Source organism: Garra rufa, chromosome 14, assembly GCF_049309525.1.
Source record: "Garra rufa chromosome 14, GarRuf1.0, whole genome shotgun sequence".
NCBI lineage: Eukaryota > Metazoa > Chordata > Actinopteri > Cypriniformes > Cyprinidae > Garra > Garra rufa.
The window spans coordinates 11,019,235-11,025,234 of NC_133374.1; positions in this window are offsets into that span (position 1 = coordinate 11,019,235).

Genomic DNA, 6,000 nt, shown 5'->3' on the forward strand with positions numbered 1-6,000 from the left:
GCGTCTCTGTGTAGGGGGCGGGACACTACGGACTCTAGAGAGCATTTGATTGGACAGAACGTTTGATGAGAAACTGAAGTGCACGGTGATATCATCCAAACAGTGTTGCCAACTATTTCCAATGAAAAGTAGCTAAAGCCTGCCCGAAAAGTAGCTAAATGTTGCCAGATGACGTCACACAATAATTTGCATATCAGTGACGTCATCACGTAGTATCTGACAAGCGTAAGCCTGTCATGTCTCTACTCTATGAGGCGCTGTGTATTATATTATATTAAAACATTACATCCAGATGCACAATAAATAGGTTCTTATTAACAAAAACTCAAAACTGCATCTTTATGTAGTATACAAAATAATGTTTTCTCAAATTGACTGGCCATCTCAGCAAAAACATTATTTGAAATATGTCCATTTAGATTTGTATGAAAAATATAGTTGACTATTTGTAAAAGTAATACAAACACTTTTTGATAATAATTTTTTTATTTTTAAATATAACACTGATAATGAACAGTTACAGTTACAGTAACTTGTGAAATTAACACATTTGTGAAACTGACAACAATTATAGCACTAATTAATTACTCTTAATTAATTCACTTAAAAATGTGAAATGTGTGCTACTGCTGTTGCACTCAGCCAACAAATTTTGCTGCTGCAGCTGTGCCTGGCTATTTAGACCTTATGTAGCCCCACCCCCACACTCTACTGAGTAAAGCCTGCAGCCACTGCTCTTTTGATTTGAGTCACTTTTTAAAAATTGCTAAAAGTAGCCAAATGAATGTTAAAAATTGCTAAATTTGTTGCTAGGTGCTTTTTGAAAAAAAGTTGCTAGGGTAGTATGAAAAGTTGCTAAATCTAGCAACAAAATTGCTAAGTTGGCAACACTGCATCCAAATCCTTGATTCATATTGGCGGAAGTGACGAGACTGTAAGTTTTGAATGCTCATATCTTGTAAACGCAAATTTTGTCATTGTTTTGAAGCACACTAGCTTATAGATAATCTTAAGGCTAATATATTCATACTAAAAGCCAAAAAACTTTAATTTTGATTTCAGGGGGACTTTAAAGTTGACCATCCGCGAAACTTTGGAATACTTTTTTTTAACATACTATGATTTGGGACATACTAATTCTATTTTCGAATACGGATAGAATGCGAATTGGGACGCAGCAAGTCTCTTTCTCCATTTTTCAAATTGAAAAGCACGCATCTAAAAGTGCCTTCCCAGTGTGTCTGGTATGCACGTGAGAGCGCTGTCATGACAACAACGAAAAAGTTGACAACAACCTGGGCTGCGTTTCCCAAAAGCATCGTAAGCTTAAGTTGATCGTAGCTCCATTGGTTTCAATGGGTCTACGATGTACTTAAGCTTACGATGCGTTTGGGAAACGCAGCCCTAGTCAGCAGTTCAAGTGAGGGGTGGGTGAGGCAACAGTAGCGTGCTGAACTGTCAAGTAATGTTCGTTTGGCTGCCTGGGGCTCGAGGATATAGAGTGACCAACTTTTTTTTTTTTTGAGCAAGCATTGATTATGCGTGACATGGTCTCAATTTGCGGGACGCATGAATTGGGCTTCAAACGCTGTGCGCGCACGCGCTACGCGGGACGGGTGGTCAACCTAGCTGGATGTGAGGGATCTAGAGTGATTTTGCTAGACCTTTTGCTCACTCTGGATAAGTACAGATCTTGAAGAGTAGGGAGGGTTGTACCAATGATTCACTCAGCAGTCTGGACTATCTGACATAGTCTTATGTGGTCAGAATTGGTAGCCGAGCTGAGCCAGATGGTAATTGAAGTGCAGAGGATAGATGTAATGATGGCAGAGTAGAACTGTTTCAGCAGCATCCGTGGCAGGTTAAACTTCCTCAGTTGGCGGAGGAAGTACAGACTCTGCTGAATTTGAACATCTCTGAGTGAAGATATAAAAGATTTATGACCGGAAACAGTTTTGAGGTAATAAAGCAGAAATTGATGTCTGTAACAGTTTGTAAATGTTAGATAACAGAGCTGAATGAGAAGATTCTTAGGTTTCATTTGATATATAACATCCACACAAGCTTGTCAGCTACATGTCTGAACAGAAGTATCAGCTGAGCAGATTTTTTTTTTAAGCAGAACTTTTTCGTGTACTTTGACTAGTTCCACAAAGATTGCTCAAAATGGAACAGTAAATTTTTTTAAACAACTTTTGTTGTGTGTTCCAAGTTTATTGTCAAGTGTTCATGAGGTGAATTGCCTGAGGGAAGAAACTGTTCCTGTGCCTGGTTCTGGTGCTCAGTGCTTTGTAGTGTCAAGTTAACCAGATGGCAACAGTGTGTGCTGTAGTGTTAATTTCGTCACCTATTTTTAATTTAGTCTTAGTCTTAGTCTTGTGCCAAATGTCCTTGTTAGTTTTAGTCATATTTAGTCATTCACATATCTTTTTTTGTTAGTCAAGTTTTAGTCGACTAAAAGTCTCGTCATTTTAGTCTAGTTTTAGTCAAAAGAAAACTCAAGGTATCTTAGTCAAGTTTTAGTCGACTAAAAGTCTTTTAATTTTAGTCTAGTTTTAGTCAAAAAAGAACTCAATATATTTTAGTCTAGGTTTAGTCAAAAAATTGTAGTCTTTTTTTAAAATAACACATTATTACTGAGATTATTACTGATACACATTTCAGTAAAAAAAGTGTTTCACATATCTCAAACATTGGTTAAATGTCATAATTACCTGACAAAATACACTTGTTGAATGATTTTTGTTGAATGCAAATGTTAAACGTGTCTGGTTTTCAATTTCTGATTTAGGAGACACATTCACAAATGATTAACCCTTTCAGTGGTGAGTTTAAAATATTCTAGCGGACCCCTGAGAGTGAGTTTTTTTTAAGCGACCGTTATTTTAGAACGTTCGTCCTTATTGTTTCCATGGCGACGCATCAAGCTTGTCACGTGACACAACACAGACACAATAACACTGTATGACAGATAGATCGCTTTTATTTCGTTTTTCCTTTTTTATCCAGAATACTCACACACTTGCTTACCATGCCATGAACTATCTAATATTCCGATTCACAAATATGTGTGAATTAGTATGTTTCGTCGTTTAAAACCCTATATAAATGATCTGGATCGTAATCTGTAACGTGAGATGGGCGCAGCCATGTTTGTTCGCGCTGCGGTTCAGAGAGTCCTGTCAGCCTATTTACAGCACATATACATTCATCCGTTTCTCCCGAAATACATGCAAGTAGGTGGCTGGTGAACTAGAAGAGGAATAGAGTGAACTTTTTAGTTACTTAGCCTATGTGTATGTGATATGAATAAAACACATCGGCAAATTATATTTGAATAGATTCTTATTTGCTGCTTCCATAGACCTATGTGTGTATTTTACAAACTCTAAATGTCTCATTTTACTAGTACTTATGTGTATTTAAATGTCTGAAACCTAAAATAAGCGTTATGTGGTTAAAAACACCGCATAGTTGTGATTAAATGACAAGTGCAGAGCTCGTCCGTCTCTGGCTCAGTGCCAGCCAGCGCGCCAAAGCGCAGTTTGAATATTTGAAAGCGTAACAGCTGATGAAAAAGCAGAGACGATTGTAGACGAAAATGAAGAGAGATTTTATCTTAGTTTTTATTTTGTGCAAAACATTTTCGTCTCGTCTTTTTTCGTCAACAATAAGGCATGTTAATTTAGTCTTAGTCAGCGTTTTTGGACAGTGGTGCAGTCTTGTCATCGTCTCGTCTTAGTCATGAAAAAAAAGGTCGTTGACGAACATATTTCGTCTCGTCTCGTCTGACGAAATTAACACTAGTGTGCTGGATGTGAGGGATCTAGAGTGATTTTGCTAGACCTTTTGCTCACTCTGGATAAGTACAGATATTGAAGAGTTGGGAGGGTTGTAGCAATGATTCACTCAGCAGTCTGAACTATCTGACGTAGTCTTATGAGGTCAGAATTGGTAGCCGAGCTGAGCCAGATGGTAATTGAAGTGCAGAGGATAGACTTAGTAGTTCATGTTCAGAACAAAAATTTACAGATAATGTACTCACCCCCTTGTCATCCGAGATGTTCATGTCTTTCTTTCTTCAGTCATAAGGAAATTATGTTTTTTTAGTAAAACATTTCAGGATTTCTCTCTATAATGGACTTCTATGCTGCCCCAGAGTTTGAACTTCCAAAATGCAGCTTCAAAAGGCTCTAAATGATCACAGCCGAAGAAAGAAGGGTCTTATCTAGCAAAATGATGGGTTATTTAAAAAAAATAAAATTACAATTTATATACTTTTTAACCTCAAATGCTCGTCTTGTCTAGCTCGTCAAGATGTGCATTTGAGATTAAAAAGTTAATAAGTTGTAAATGTTTTTGGAAAATAACTGATCGTTTCGCTAGATAAGAACGTTTTTAGTCAGCTGGGCTCATTTAGAGCCCTTTGAAGCTGCATTTAAACTGCATTTTGGAAGTTCAAACTCGAGGGCACTATAGAAGTCTATAATATGGAAAGAAATCCTGTAATGTTTTCCTCAAAAAACACCATTTCTTTACGACTGACAAAAGAAAGACATAAACATCTTGGATGGCAAGGGGGTACATTATCTGTAAATTTTTGTTGTGAAAGTGAACTACTCCTTTAATGGCAGGTTAGGCAGGTTGAACTTCCTCAGTTCACAATGGAGTCTATGTGAATGTCCCACTTTAGGCCCTGAGAGATGGTGTTGCTGAGGAACCTGAATGACTCCACTGTTTTTACAGTGCAGTTTTCAGACAGGCTGGTGTCACACCGTCAGGGCCTGGTGCCTTGTAAGAGTCCACATTGTCCTAGTATTCCTATCATCTTTTGATATTTATCATAATTCAGTTAACTCAAACATTAGATCCATACATCTAATAACACAATTATGATTTTGTCAAAAACATCTCATATTAAACACTGTTCTCAGCATTTATATCTGCTGTCACCTGACATATATGTTGCTTTAATGAGGAAGTATACACTACCATTTAAAAGTTTGGGGTCAGTAAGATTTTTTTTTTAAAGAAACGAAGACTTTTATTCAGTAAGGATGCATTTAATTGATCAAAAATAACAGTAACAAAATTTTTAATGCTATGAAGATTTCTATTACAAATAATCCTAAAAAACGTATTACAGTTTTGACTCAGATATTAAGCATCACAGCCATTTTTTAGCATTAATAATAATAAGGAAAGTTTCTTGAGCAGCAAATAAGCATATTAAAATGATTTCTGAAGGATCATGTGGCACTGAAGGCTGTTGAAAATTCAGCTTTGGCATTACAAAAAGAATTTATAATTTAACATATTAAAATGGAAAACAGCGTATTGCAATTTTTCAAATAAATGCAGCCTTGGTGAGACTTCTTTCAAAAATATTAAATAATCTTACCCTCCCCACACTTTTGAATGGTACTGTATATAGGCCATTCAACAGAACTGTATGTATACAAATAATATAATATCCTCGGTACACATTTCTAGTAATTGTGCAGTTCATTTTTATATTGTATTTTCAGAAGGTTTTGGAATATTTGTCCTCTCCCCAAATTTGTCACTACCAAAGATTATAAGATTTTGCTTACGTCTTCCTTGTGAATATATATATATTTTTCTATTTTATTGAAATGTTTTCAGAGGAAAAACAATAACAATTACAATTTTAACAATATAAGTGATTTATGAGATTTGCTGAATTTTGAATCCAATTTTTCTTTGTAAAAGGCAAAAAGTTGATCATACTGATTTCAACCTTAAGGATTCATTAGTTTGAATATACATTGAACTGAACACTGTCATAACATTTTTACTTCACTTTATTTTTGACAAAACATCCCATGTTTTGGTACTGACCACATTACATAACATAATTTTAACCCACATACTAAAACATACTAACACACTAACATAATAAAAATGTGCATAACTGTACTAAACTTTTGTTTATTTCCCCCAAATAAAGAATTATGTGTTTCCTTTTGTCACTACTGA